Source organism: Gorilla gorilla, chromosome 11 (genome assembly GCF_029281585.2).
Source record: "Gorilla gorilla gorilla isolate KB3781 chromosome 11, NHGRI_mGorGor1-v2.1_pri, whole genome shotgun sequence".
Taxonomy (NCBI): domain Eukaryota; kingdom Metazoa; phylum Chordata; class Mammalia; order Primates; family Hominidae; genus Gorilla; species Gorilla gorilla.
Genome location: NC_073235.2, coordinates 35,451,348 through 35,466,520, shown reverse-complemented (window position 1 = coordinate 35,466,520; position 15,173 = coordinate 35,451,348). Strand labels below are relative to the sequence as shown.

Sequence of the window (15,173 nt, the reverse complement as noted above, 5' to 3'; positions counted from 1 at the left end):
CTTTAGCCTCCTGCTCCTTTCTTGGTAGGAATCACACCAGGTCAGGCCGTGCAGCACACAGGACGGCCTCTCATCTTCTCATCTGATACAGCTCTGCACAGTATGCCACTGTTCACCATTCAGACTTCCTTCCCCATGATATAAACTCAGGAAGGAGACACTGGATGCCCTTAGCCACAAGTCTAGCAGATCTATCAAATGGTCCATCCAGTCTTAGGTTCATCACATGTCTGGTGCAGCAGCGAGCACCCTTCTATTTGTGCACATTTTAAATAAACATTTAGATTATTTCCTTAGATGAATACTTAGAGGCCTAATTGCTGAAATAGAAGGTTTGCAATAGGCATTTTTTTTTTTTTTTTTTTTTTTTTAGCCATAGCTTTACTTGATGGCTGGCTGAGTTCTGGCAATATCTTAGATTGCCTCTTGGGACACTTAGGATAAGAGCTATGATCTTTCTGGGATGTCGTCATACAGCAGTGTTGCTCTAAGGATGAAGCCACAAAACGCACATATCCAGGGCTATCACACTTCCTCCTGATAGGCTTTTTATCTGTTGGCCTTGAGCAGCATTCACGTCTCAGTGACCCATCAGATTTACAAAACTATCTCATTTAAATTGAAATAAAATTATCGGGTGGTGAAATGCACAGGTCTTAAAGTGCTGAGTACCTTCAGTGGTCTTAGAATTCAGAAGTCCTTTAACGTTACTGGAGTACAAGATCCCATTGTGTTCTCAATTCTCTCCTGGCCCTACCCTCAGCATTTAGGTTTCAGAGAGTCTATACTGCAGTTGTATTTTAAAGGTAGTATTAGTCCATGAGACTATTTGTGAAACGGGGCCAAAGAGAAAACAGGGCTATCTCAGGAATTGTCAATTTCTACTTAAAAAATAGATCAGTTAAAATTTCCCCAAATTTCCTCTCCCATCTTGCTTGTATTTTACACTTCATTATTTTTTTTGTAAAATTTTTATCATAAAAGACTATACAATGAATTATTTTAACATCAAATTGTTACTGTTTTGGAGCATGTGGGAAGGTTTTGTATTAATTTAAAAAGAAACATTTCTATGCCTTTTTTCTTTGCACATGAATTAGGCTTTTTAAATTTTATTATAAAGTTTCTTTTCACAAATATGATTTAGCCTCCTAGATTTTAAGAAACATAATGGACAGCTACTATTCACATAGATGTGCTATTTGAAAGAAATTTGGCTTACTGCTGTTATTCAGTACTGCATTTTTATGTGTAGAAATTGATGTATGCCAAGAAAAAGGCAATTAAGGCTCTTATGCTTATTTTTCAAGGTGGTGCAAGTTTTAACTATATGTTTACTTTAAGAATCTTAAAAGGACCCCTTGGGAAATATTACCAACTGAGCCCATTGGGCTAAACAAAAAAGCAGATTCATTTTCATAAATAAATCTGAATTCCATTATTTTTCAAATTTACTTATAGATTGAAGAAGAGGATAAGTATGCTAATAGAGGATAGAGAGAATGGAAAATTATGACAAGAATTTTCTCCATGCACTTCAATATGAGCCCTGTTCTTTGTGGGTATTTCCAAACATAGATATATTAAAAATTGAAGTCTTGTTTATTCAAATATTCAAATGTTTATTATGCAAGGTACTGTCTTGCATAATTTGCAAGAGGCATTTTGGTGGGAAGCAAAGCCACAGAACCCAGTCAATACTCTTTATCAGCGTCCACCTCCCAAAGTGATCATTTACATCTATAATGCTAAGAACCAGCCTTATGGAAAAAATTGATTTATAAGTATAAATAAAAATTCAGAAGACAGCTAACATTTATTGAGAGCTAACTAGGTAGCAGGCATATTCTATCAGTTTTCACCTCTTATTTATCCTTCATAAAACCACATTATTGTTCTTCTTGTCTCTAGTCAACATATGAGGGCACCAAGTCACTGAGAGGTTAAGCGTCACACCCGAGATCACACAGCTAATAAATAGTATAGTGACCCAGGTTCCATCTGGCTGTAGAATCTCTCTTATCCATAACATGGCATAAAGATAGTCAGATCTGTGTTTATGTTATTTATTAAAGTCTTTTTATCTTATTTGCAAGCTAGATGTGCATGATTAACATATAACATTTCTGTGTGGACTGACTGTGTTATGTAGGAACCTGGCACATGGTGGATAATCAATAAATAAGAGCTGTCTCAATAAATGATTCAGCTTTGATCACCAGGGCATATCATAGCTGAAAGGCCCTGGTGATGGTAGCTGAATAATTTATTGGGACAAATCTTAGGTCCAAGTCTTAAGTATAGGGAAGAGACCGTAGTAGTTTGAGGGCAGCATATTAAATTATTAGGTTATTAAACACCGAGTGCTTTCTAATGTTCTGTAGGGATAATATTCAAATTGAAAGCAAACTGGAAATTTGTGAAGTTGTGTTCAAAAATTCTATATCATTTCAAAGCACAAATGAGGAGGGATGTGAAATAACACTAGAACCAGACTATACAGGGGGAGCATGATTAATCTCACCTGATTTAAACGGAAGCCTCAATAGAAGAAGTGGCATGGGATTTCGGCTATCGTGTTCCTGCTGAAAGTTTCAGGCTGCTGAAAGCAGAGCATCTGATAAATTCTTGACTTGTCCTGGAAGTATTTTCCCCTCTCTGAAAGCAGAGGAAACAGTGAGGGAGTCGCCTTAATTGTGAACTTAATTCTTAGCCTCTGGAAGGACCTGATTCGTGGTTTGGAAGGAAGGAAGGCTTAAGGAAGCAAATCAGCATCAAAGGAACCATAGGAAGCAGGGCAGTTTGTAGATATGTACACACTACTTAATGTTTAGGAAATAAGATATCAGAATACTCATTGAATGAGCAACTATGATGTCATGGACGGGCTCTGAAAAGAAACATAGTCCACAGAGGGTTGAAGGCTCTGCAGATGAAATCTATCTATATATTCTGGAAAACCCTGATTGACTGTCCAAAGTTTTATTATGGGTTATTTGAATGCATTTTCATACTCATGTACTTGAATAAAATGGTATTATGTACCAAGTCTAGGATAGGATGCATTTCTTCCTCTGGACCATATGATGACTTTTCCCAAAGGGCACTGTGCCACAGAGAGCGAGAGCTTGGCTCACTTCAGACACAGCAGTCCCTGTATGGTCCTGTTGGAGGTGCCCAAGCCTGCCTCTTTCTCTCACTGCCACGTAGTCACTGTAGGCCAGCATCTGACTTTGCACAGAAGAGTTTGAGAGCTAGTCCTCTACTGAATAGAAAACTATGAGTACTCTTTTCTAACAGCACTCTTTCACCAGTTTTCTTTAATGGCTCAGATTGGTAGTTTCTGCAGATATCCCCAGCTCACAGGCTCCTCCAGGCAGACACTGTGGGCGGGCCTCCAACCACCAGCAAGAAGCAGTGACTGGCCAGCTCTCAGGCAGCTTGGAAGGCCCGGGAGGGCCTGCTAATCAACAGTCCTGCAGTTTACAGGAGCCATGGGGGAGTTCAGCAGATGTGTGTAATAGGATCCAGGGAATAATAAATCTTTTTCCTTTTTGTGCTGCAGAGAGAATTCTCCGTTACCTCTTTAGGATGGGAACCAGGGCCCTTTCTCTGCTTATGGAGTTCACATAGGAGGGCAAAGGACAATATGTCCATCTGTGTGGGAAATGCTTAGAAAACAGTGCCAGCATTTGCATGTATATACACACATGCAAACACAAAAGAAGCCTTTTGAACTGTAGTGGGAAAAAGGGGAGGTCACAGTGAGATATTTAACTAAAATATCACATAGGGAGTTCACCAACAAAATCTGATTTTTAAAGGACTTGGAATTTTGCAGGAAGGAAAGACTATTACCTGATACAAGAGAGGCATAAACTTAAAAGAATAGTATCATAAAATATAAAAGTCAATGATGAACTAAAATTTGCCAAAAAGTCAGAATGTCAACCAGATTTATATTTTTTAAGTGAATTGTAGTGCACTGGAATTGATTTCCTAGCTGGACACTGGCTGAGCTAGAGCATCAGGAATTCCTGAGTCTAAAGATTAGATTTTAAGAAAAGAAAATAGAAGCCATGTTTGAAGACCTGCGTTACAAGTGCTTTATCAGTTTGTAAGACGTGAGTCTGAAACGACCAGCAATTTGTTTCTTGAAAGATCCATGAATCATGTGCAGTTACTTGGCTGAGTGGGTCAGGCCCCTGTCATGAGACAGGTGGAAGGAAAAACATCCAGTCACAGTATTCTCTAGCAACAAATGAGATGTGGGAATCAGGCAGTGAAGTCTCTCTACTGAATGGGTGGTGTCAGTCAGAAGACAACATGGCACAGAATATCAGTATTCCAGACAGGCCTAAGAGATGTGGCATATCCGTTTGCAGAAAAGGGCTATGTTGTAAGTAACTAACTGGGCCTATGAGTACTGATGCTTATGAGATAGAATTATACTTCTGAGTTACCAGGCAAAAGAGAAGGCCTAGAATGAATGAGTCTTCTTTCGCCATTGTTTGGTACAGTCTCATTTCCAAATCCAATCCAATCCAAAGCTTATACATATAAGCTTTATAGTTTCTGAAACAGTAATTAAAATATTCTTTTGTATTTAAAGAAAAAAATGAATTGCAATGTAGTATAGTAGTCAATAGCTAAGATTTGGGAGCAACCTAAGTATTCATCAACAGATGAATGGATAAAGAAAATGTGGTACATATATACAATGGAGTACTATTCAGCCATGAAAAAGAATGTGATCCAGTCATTTGCAAAGGCATGGATGGAACTGGAGGTGATTATGTTAAGTGAAATAAGCCAGGCACAGAAAGACAAATATTCCATGTTCTCACTTATTTGTGGGATCTAAAAATTAAAGTAATTGAACTCATGAATATAGAGAGTAGAAGGATGGTTACTAGAAGCTGGGAAAGGTAGTTGGGGGCGTGCTCGGGGGAGATGGGGATGGTTAATGGGTGGGTACAGAAAAATAGGAAGAATGTGTAAGACCTACTATATCATAGCACAAGAGGGTGACTATAGTCAATAATAATTGTACATTTTTAAATATTAGATAACTGAAAGAGTATAATTGGATTCTTTGTAACACAAAGGATAAATGCTTGAGGGGATGGGCACCCCATTCTCCATGATGTGATTATTACACATTGCATGCCTGTATCAAAGCATCTCATGTACCACATAAATATATATACCCATAAAAATTAGAAATGAAAAAAAATTTAAAATATTATGGTTGCTGGTATCAGAAAACCCTGAGTCTGAATACTGACTCCACGTTTTCACTAGCCGTGCCTCAGGCAAGTTCCTTAACTGCTCTAATTGTAAGCATTGTTGCCTGTAAAATGGGCATGACTGCACTTCCATCATAGGTCTACTGTGAATATTAAATAAGATTCTTTAAGCATTTAGCAAGTCCTATCACATAGAGTAAGGACGTTTTAAGAGCTTGCCACTCATATCCCTCCAAGAAGAAAAATCATATGATTTCTCAACCACTTGGAGATTTTGGTAACATGGTGAAAACAGCAGCATTTGCAGCAGCAGGAGCCATAAATGACAAAGCTAGTCACCTCATGTTTTCTGTCTGTAGTTTCTATAAAGTGAAGTGTTCCTCATATTGGGAAGGTTGGAGTAATTATCCCAATGGATGAATCAATGCCCAAGATTGGTGAGGAGTTAGAACACAAGCAGTTAGCTCCTCTGGATGAGTCATCTCCCAGTCAGGAAAATTACATTCCAAGTACTGGATATTATCTCAGAATCATTGTCAATAATCTCTGAGGAAATGGAATATAGAAGATAATACAGTCTTCATTTTGATAAAGGGGAAAATTTGAATACCCTAGCATAAGAAACTTGAGATTGCTGCCTGGGAAATTTCTAAAAAGGAGCAAATGAGGAAGAAAGGCATGATCATTGGATATAGCCTGAGCATACTAAAAATAAGATAGATAGATATAATTTTTTTTTTGAGATGGAGTCTTGCTCTGTCACCCAGGCTGGAGTACAGTGGTGCCATCTCAGTTCACAGCAACCTCCACCTCCCAGGTTCAAGCAATTCTCTTGCCTCAGCCTCCTGAGTAGCTGGGATCACAGGCGTGCGCCACCACACGTAGCTAATTTGTGCATTTTTGTAGAGATGGGGTTTCACCATGTTGACCATGCTGGTCTTGAACTCCTGACCTCAAGTGGTCCTCCCGCTTTGGCCTCCCAATATGCTGGGATTACAGGCATGAGCCACCACACCTGGCCAGTATTTTCTTTTTTAATCGATTTTTTAAAAACTGCTCACCGTGAGATTGCCATAAGTTGATCATACCAAGATTTCAACAAAACATCTGATTACTTAACTTATGACACTGTTCAGTGAGGATGAAGAAATGTGTGTTGGCTGATCTTTCAGTTGGAAAGATTCGTAATTGTAATCAGCTGCCCCAATAAAGATTATGATATTTCAGAATTATGCCATAGGGATCCATGTTTTAGAACTGCATTACTCAGCATAATTTATCAATAACATGAAGATTATACAGCAGGTTTTTAACATAAAGGTAATCCAAACTGGGAAGGTAGCATAACTGATTTTGTCAAAGTCAGAATTCCAGATATTCTTTCATTTCTTAATATCCTGCAACAGTGGACTATAGTAAACAAGATAAAAATTTAACAGTAATAAATATCACCTCCTGCATTTTTGGCTTAAAAATCAATTTATTAAATCAAGAGGCTTAAAAATAATTAGCATTAAAAGAAAAATCGTGGGAGAGTAGTTGAAGACAAGCTTAGTATTAGTCAAGATTATGCTGAAAGCTAAGACAGTCGGAGGATAATCGATAGAAGAATAATATCCTTTTGGAAGACCACAATTAGTCCTGCCACACTCTACCCCATTCAGACCACATCCTAAAGGATTTGATTCTGGATACTTGCATTTCAAGAGAGAAATTGACTGACCAGAGTGCCTTAGGAAAGAAAGAAAAGAAGAGAAAGAGAAAAGACAACCAAGATGGTGAAGCACCTAAAAACCATGTTGTATGAAAAGATAGAAATCAGGCCACAGCTACTTAATTTAGGGAAAGAAAAATCAAGATGATGTAATTTAGATGTGTAAATATTTAAAAAAAAGTTTTGTGTAACCCCATAGAGATATATTTAATATAGCTCTTAAAAGCAAAAAGGAGTTAACAAATAAAGGCTACAGAAATGAAAATCTAATCTAAAGAAAGAATTTGTAACTGTTAAAAGTGTCTAGGTATAGGAGGAGTTGCTTATTGTGACTAATAAGCTTTTATAAACAAAAGCATTGACCAAATAAATCTCTGTTTGGTATGAGGCTTTATAAAGAATGATTACATTGTGGGCCGGGCACGGTGGCTCACGCCTGTAATCCCAGCACTTTGGGAGGACGAGGCAGGAGGATCATGAGGTCAGGAGATTGAGACCATCCTGGCTAACATGGTGAAACCCCCTCTCTACTAAAACTACAAAAAATTAGCCAGGAATGGTGGTGGGCGCCTGTAGTCCCAGCTACTCGGGAGGCTGAGGCAGGAGAATGGCGTGAACCTGGGAGGCTGAGCTTGCAGTGAGCCAAGATCGTGCCACTGAACTCCAGCCTGGGCAACACAGCGAGACTCCTTCTCAAAAAAATAAAATAAAATAATGATTACATTAACTGAGATGTTTATCTAAACACCTCTAAAACGTGTCTTTGAGTGGTAAGAGCCTTGATTATGAGGCAGTCATACTGCCTCTTAGTGCACATACAGGTGATGGCTTCAGGCATGTGACATAGGAAGTATCTTTTCCCACCTACAAAGAGGAAAATGTGGACAGAGTCTCTAAGAGCTAAACTGAGTATCTTAAGATGGGAGTTTATAGCCCTCTGGGCTAAACTTAAAGAGGACTCTAAATTTTTGAGAAGCAGCAGCCCTGAAGACTTTGCTGCCCCCATGATCTTAATCTCTGAAATGCCCAAGTTAGAGCCAGGTGTGTCCTCAAGCTATTTTACCTTTTAGGTAAAGCATCAAACTGGGTTGGAAAAGTCTATATTCAACCTCAAAAATGGCTAACCTTGGTTAGGTGATCATTGTTATGAGTTGAGGATGGACTAAAAGGTTTTCAGTTTCTAGGTATTTGTATTTCTTTATGTTGTTCTAAATATTTTGTCACTATTCATAAGTTAAAAGTAATGTTTAGTAATATAAATAATGTTAGGAAAAGGCTAAGTTCCCTATGTTTCTGCTCTTGCATATTTAAAATATTCTTTTGGAATTTCAACAACAATGATTTTGATTATGCTACAAAAGTCACAATCCTTGGATGCAGTGTAAGTTCAGTAAATTTTCTGCAAAACAGTAAATCATTCAAGTAAAACATGTCAAGAAAGAAAATTCTATTGTAGCCTGAATCCTTTATTCATCGTGCAATTTTAAATATTTGGAGAATTGCTGTTTTGACCCCCAAACTCCTGAGGTCCACGGCCATCAATTTTCATGTCTTCTTTCTCCATCATCAAATCAGTGCTCCTCTGATCTTTCTTCAACCTCAACTGTAATAAAGAGTTTGACTCCATGTTTTATGTTTGCTGGCAGCTTTGAAGCCTCACCACTATCCCTTTCCATTCTGCTCCACATCTGCTCTGGTTGTCAAGAAAGCCCAGGTACTTTCTTCTTTGGCTCAGGTGGGAAGTTCAAACTAAGCAAGGTTGGGCTCTCTCAAGCTACTTCAGATCTGCTTGGGGGTCTCCCCTAATCTCCCCAGAAGACCTCATTATGGGAGTTATAAGTATTTTCATGCCTTCTTCATGTGCATGTGGTGTTATCAGTCTCAATATCCAAAACAAAATTTTGGTTGGGGTGCAAGGTCCATATCACATCTGCATGGCGATGACAACTCCAAAAATGCCTCTCTCTTTACAGTATAATCTCTTATCTAGAAAATAGCCGTCTGCTTCTATAATTTTGTTGGCACTTTCATTAACAGCTAATTTGTCCCACATCTAGTTAAATTGGAATGCATTCCCTCTAGTCAAGTAGTCTGTGGACAAATTCTTGTAAAATTTCAAGTCTTAGAGAATTCTCTTGCTCTGTTAGCTACTCCAGTAACTATAGTTGGATGGAAAGATACCCAAATCTGGCAAAGAAATCCAAACACCATCTTAGAAAAATAATAGATCAATAGTCTTTCAGTCAATTCCAAACCAGTTTTTGTTTCAAACTCTTGGAAAATTTGAACTAAATGTATAATTTTCAACAGGATAAAGAATAGCTTTATTTGGTAACCAATAGCAATCTCAATAGAAAAATATGCTGGAGCTATTTACTGCAGTCAGGAACCATCACACCAACAATCTGCACACTTAGTTAACATTGTTTTTGGAGTTCTGCTGCGTTCCTTCATATGTGAATCAGAAATAAAACTGTGGCTATTGAGAAGAAGGAAAAAAATATTTGCAAGTGGCATAGTATATACTATGAACCTGAGAAAATCAATTGGAAGAGCATTAGAACGGATAAAGAGTGCAGTAAGGTGGTCAGGTATGAGTATACAAAAATCAGTAGTTTTCTGTAAATGAGGAATGGTGGCTCAAAAATTATCGGGAAAATTCAGTGTATAAATATAATGAAGGTTATAAAATACTATTTTTAAAATGTGCAAAACCAATTTAAAGAAAACTATAACACTCGTTGTAAGAAATAAGGCAGAATTTAGTAAAGAGACATACCATGTTCCAAGATAGGCAGGCCAAATATTACAAAGCTGATACTTTTTCCCAAAATTTAAGGTTGGATTAAATCTTGACAAGTAGAAAAAATCAGTAGAATTAGAGGAGAGCTATGGGAAGAATTTAAAATGGTTCTATAGTTCATGTAGAACAATAAACAAGCCAAGAAATGTTTAGAAAAGAGAGGACTCACAAATGCTGGCTCACCATATCATATATTGAAACGATGTGAACTTACAGTAATTAAAACTGTGTGATTACAGTTTTAGATAAGGTAGATCCATAAAACAGAATAAGCCATGCTGCCATAAGTCCTGCAAAATTTAACAGTTTAATAGTTGTAAAGGAGATATTGTATATCAACACAGAAGCAAAACTGATTCTGGAAATGTTCTGGGACAATAATATCACTATTTGGAAAGAAAGAAGATACTTATGTGACAGCATAACATAAATCCTATGTGGATTAAAGAGATAAATGTACCAAAAAAAAAAAGATAATTGAAACATTATTAAGCTTGAGGAAAACAAAAGTGGCTATTTAACTTTGCTCGGGTGGGAAAAGGACTTTTTGATTACAAAATCAATGAAGGAAATCACAAAGGAAAAAGAAGATTGATTTGACTTTATAAACATTTAAATGCTATGAACATAAAAATATCAGAAATATCAGAAACAACATTAAAGGACAAACAGAAAACATCAGAACTAGATTTTTGCTATCCTCATTATGAAGATTTAGTATAAACTTATAACAGGAACATTGTGACAGGAAGCTTGGCAAAGGGTATGAAGAGACAATCCACAGATTAGAAAATACCATTAGCTAATTAACACAAGGGAAAATTTTAGCCTCACATGAGACCAAGGCAATAAAAAGTGAAATAAGAAAAGAGGATATTTTGTGTACAAAATTGGCAAAGTGTTTAGATGGTACTAATCAGTGGGCGGTGATTCTCACATATGCTCCTGAGGAAGTGAAATTTGATATAGCCTTTCCAGAAAGCAAAGTAATCCTATGTACTAGAAGTCCCTGAGAAAGTTCTAGGGCTTTCATCCAGTAGTTGTAATTGCAGGGCTCTATCTTCCAAAATACTCCATGATGTAAAATGAGATTTATGTTTAAGCATAATCCTTGCAGCATTCTTTTAAATAGCAAACATGAGAAATGGTTAAATAACGTATAGTATAGTCCCATAATACAATCTTGTGCATGCATTATGTTATCGAATATATTTTTAAATTTTTATTTATTTAATTTTTATTTATTTATTTTTATTTATTTAATGATTTTATTTAATTATTTTTATTTATTATTTATTTAATTTTTATTTATTTATTTTTGAGACGGTCTCACTCTGTTGCCCAGGCTGGAGTGCAGTGGCGCCATCTCGGCTCACTGCAAGCTCCGCCTCCCATGTTCATGCCATTCTCTTGCCTCAGCCTCCCAAGTAGCTGGGACTATAAGCACCCACCACCATGCCTGGCTAATTTTTTTAGTAGAGATGGGGTTTCACTGCGTTAGCCAGGATGGTCTCGATCTCCTGATCTCAGGATCCGCCTGCCTCAGCCTCCCAAAGTGCTGGGATTACAGGCGTGAGCCACCGCGCCGGGCCATTACCAAATATTTTTAATGGTGTGGGGAAATATTTACTCTATGTCAAAAGAAAAAGAATTATCACCCAATACATAAATTGTAATATACAATGTATATTTTATACCCCTGAAAAGCTACATTATAACATTAATGGTAATTACGTATGGGTTGCATAAGTTTGAACAATGTTTGCTTTCATCATAGTTCGTGTATTTTTCAAGTTTCTCCTAATAAACTCTTACTAGTTTTGAACCAGAAAAAATAAGAACTTCCTCCCAAGTAGTCTACCTTGCCTAATCTGTTTCTTACTCTCAAAACCCTCCAAAAGATAGACATTGTTTGCTCATCTGAATGTACATATACCACACATTCTGTTTCCCCTGTGACATGAAAATAATAGATGTCTGATGTATTTACCTGACAAGGATATTGTGAGGATAAATTGAGATAAACATGAAAGCATGATTTAGAAGGAAAGGAAGTGATACAAATATGAGTTGAGGTCTGTCAACATACATTTGTCACATCAACACATTAAATAATTTTCAGTGACTGTCAGACACGGGCCTGTGCCTCAGATTAAATAATAATGCTTATTAAAAACTAGTTAATAAAGTTAAAACTATGTAAGTCACCCTCTAGAATAGTGCTATCCAATAGAACTTTCTGCAGTGTTGGAAATGTTCTCTATCCGTGCTGTCCAGCATGGTAGCCATTTAACCAAAATGGTAGCCATTTAGCCAAACAAGGCTATTGATCATTTGAAATGTGTCTGGTGGGACTGAGGAACTGCATTTTTGGTTTAAATTAATGTTAGTTAATTTATGAGTAGCCCATGTGGCAAGGGGGGCGGGAGCTGCAGCTCTACAAGGTGGCATCACTTTAGACTAGGCATCTTCTTCAGTGCTCTCCATGCATTATTCCATGTGACCCTCACAACAACCTGTGATCCAGGTACTGTTTTTACTCTCATTTTATAGATTGGGAAACTGAATGGTAAAGAGGCAAGTGACCCAGGGTGAGGGTGTCGATAAGCTGTGGAATCAGAATTCACACCTACATAAGTGGATGCCAAAGCCACCTCTCCTATCGGTTACTCTGCACTGCCTCCTACATGACACAGGACTGGGCATGTGGCAGTCACATCTGGTGGAAGTGACAAACTACATAGGAAGTCAGTAATATGGGGATGAGCAAGAGGAAAACTGTGTTGTTCATCCTTTGTGAATCTCTGTGCATCTAATGTGTTAAGTCCCCTTCACATGATGAATTCCCCATCAATGTCCACCAGCCATGAGAGCAGCTTCTTGGTAAGACATCGCAAAGAGGCCTCGCGGCGATTCTTTTGTTAAGTTGCTGACTTTCTCTTCAATCAAGCCTTTTATGCTGAAAACTATCTTACAGCCAAGATTCCAGACTGCACACAAGTGAGAAGGCAAATTTGCTAAGTACATTTGAAATACCTGGGCAGCTTTTAATGTACTCTACAGGATGTGACAAACGTGTATCTGTGTAAATCAATAAACCCTTCTGTGAAAGGACTAATGGTTTTATGTGAATAGCAAGGCAACACACGTGGAAACCAGTACTCTTGTTTCCTGTCAGTATTTTTAAAGTTCACTGTCATAACTCTGTTCCCCTTGACCTTTATCAGTGATACCTACCAGAGATTTGTGTTGCTAGTTGAGTTTTAACTGGACACCTCAGCTATCAACCGTCTTTCCCTTTTCCCTTGGTGTCTGATAAATGCCTTCTTTACACCTTCTGCTGTCCTGGATTTCTCATTTTTTAACTATGTTGTGATTGTTCTTTGAATAATAATTGACTTTCTCAGATTTAAGAATACTTCATTCCAGTACAGACAAATGGAGATTAAATACAGATTTCTCTTTACTTTGGTGGTGTAAAATCGGGTTTATTATCATGGTGATTCACAGTAATAATTGCTTCTGTATATGAATGTTGATAAGTGGAAAAACCAATATGCACAGAAATTCAGGAATCTTCAAATGCTGTGAAACTAGTAGCACAAAAGCTAATAGAAAATGAGAACCTTTGGTTTTCAAAAGCAAAATGCATGTCAACTAGAAGTTTGAATAAGTCTTATCTGTGCCCTCAAACACACAAAGATGATGTAATACGATTAGGGATGAAAACATGTACTGTACTAGCATTTGCAAATTGGAACTAGACCCTTCTAAGTTCCTGGTGTACCTTTACATGCAATTAATGCACAGTGCAACACTGCCTTTTGCTCTTTTAAATAAATTCTTTCTATAGTCCTATCTTGATAATCCCCCAAAATCTTCATCTTTAAAAGATAGCAATTCTAGGACATTAAAATATGAAGAGTTATTTTTAAGGGATTTTAAGTATTTTTTCATATGGACACAAATATATTCTGTTGACACAATCTTATTTTATTTACATCATTATTTACTTAATGCGTTTCCACCCATGGGTGAAACATTTAATCAGGTTGCATTGTGGGTATTATTTTGCTAATTAGCATCCAAATGTGGGACCAGCTTCTATAAAGTTCAACCTTAAAGTGAGCAGTGTCTCCTCGGGTTTAAAAAGACAATTCCAATTCTATGGAGTGGTAACCACGATCACACTAGAGCAGTTGTCAGATTAATTACAGTGGTGTGAATTTGGTCATGTTTTCAAGATGATGTTCCCTCCAGAGCAATTGACTAGATAATTGTGTTCTTGCTACCACAAAACCTAAGTGGAACTCAGCAGATGTGAGTTCTGAGCCTGGAGCTCACTCAACCTGTCGCCACTTACCTGAACAAAGGGAATATGCTCTGCAAAGGTTGTCTCTCCCAATAATTGGGCACAGATTCTACCACTTTGAAGCATAAAATTGATTCACTTAATACCAAATCTGTCAGAACAAGTGATCGAAACAATCAGTGTAATGGGTAGAAGGGCAGAAAAGCAAAAAGTACAGATGTAACTTTCTTGTTTGTAAAATAGAGTCTGGGTTGAGTGAAGTTGAGATCTCTTCCAGTTCTGGTGTTTTTTTTTTGTTTTGTTTTTTGTTTTTGAGACAGAGTCTTGCTCTGTCACCCACTCTGGAGTGCAGTGACGTGATCTCAGCTCGCTGCAGCCTCCACCTCCTGGGTTAACATGATTCTCCTGACTCAGCCTCCCAAGTAGCTGGGATTACAGGTGCCTGCCACCATGCCTGGCTAATTTTTGTATTTTTAGTAGAGATGGGGTTTCACATGTTGGCCAGGCTGGTCTCGATCTGGTGTTCTTGTGTCTAATAACAAAAGATAAATTACAGTCACTGGGTAAGAGTCATTATTTACATTTCTGGGCTACAGTTCTGTTAATAACAGTAGTTTTCATAACAGTTTTCATACTCTATAAAATTATGTGGTTGGACTTGATGCCTCAAACCCTTCTAATTCTAAAATTGTAGAAAATTTATTCATGAAGTTGAAAGTGCCATGCCAGTATAGATCTGATGTCATTGATCTATGTGTGTGTATATGAATATGTACAATAATTCATATGTGTATGTGTGTGTTTGTGTGTGTGTGGTTGTATGTGTGTCTCTCACACAGGACATTTAGCCATGTCTAGAGACATCTTTATTATCAAAACTAGGTGAAGGGGATGCTACTAGTACAGGCATAACCTCATTTTACTGTGCTTTGTGAATATTGCATTTTTTTTCACAGGTTGAGGGTTTGTGGCAACCCTGCATAGAGCAAGTCTGTTGGTACCATTTTTCCAATAGCGTGTGCTCACTTTGTGTCTCCTTTTCACATTTTTATAATCTCACAAGATTTTAAACATTTTCATTATTATTACAGCTGT

The 15,173-nt window shown here is 37.5% G+C and overlaps 1 protein-coding gene across 7 annotated transcripts in view; it reads left to right on the top strand.

Moving 5' to 3' along the window:
- The window catches only part of NCKAP5 (NCK associated protein 5), a 990,571-nt gene that overhangs the window by 749,977 nt on the left and 225,421 nt on the right, over positions 1-15,173 (top strand). The window lies entirely within an intron of this gene.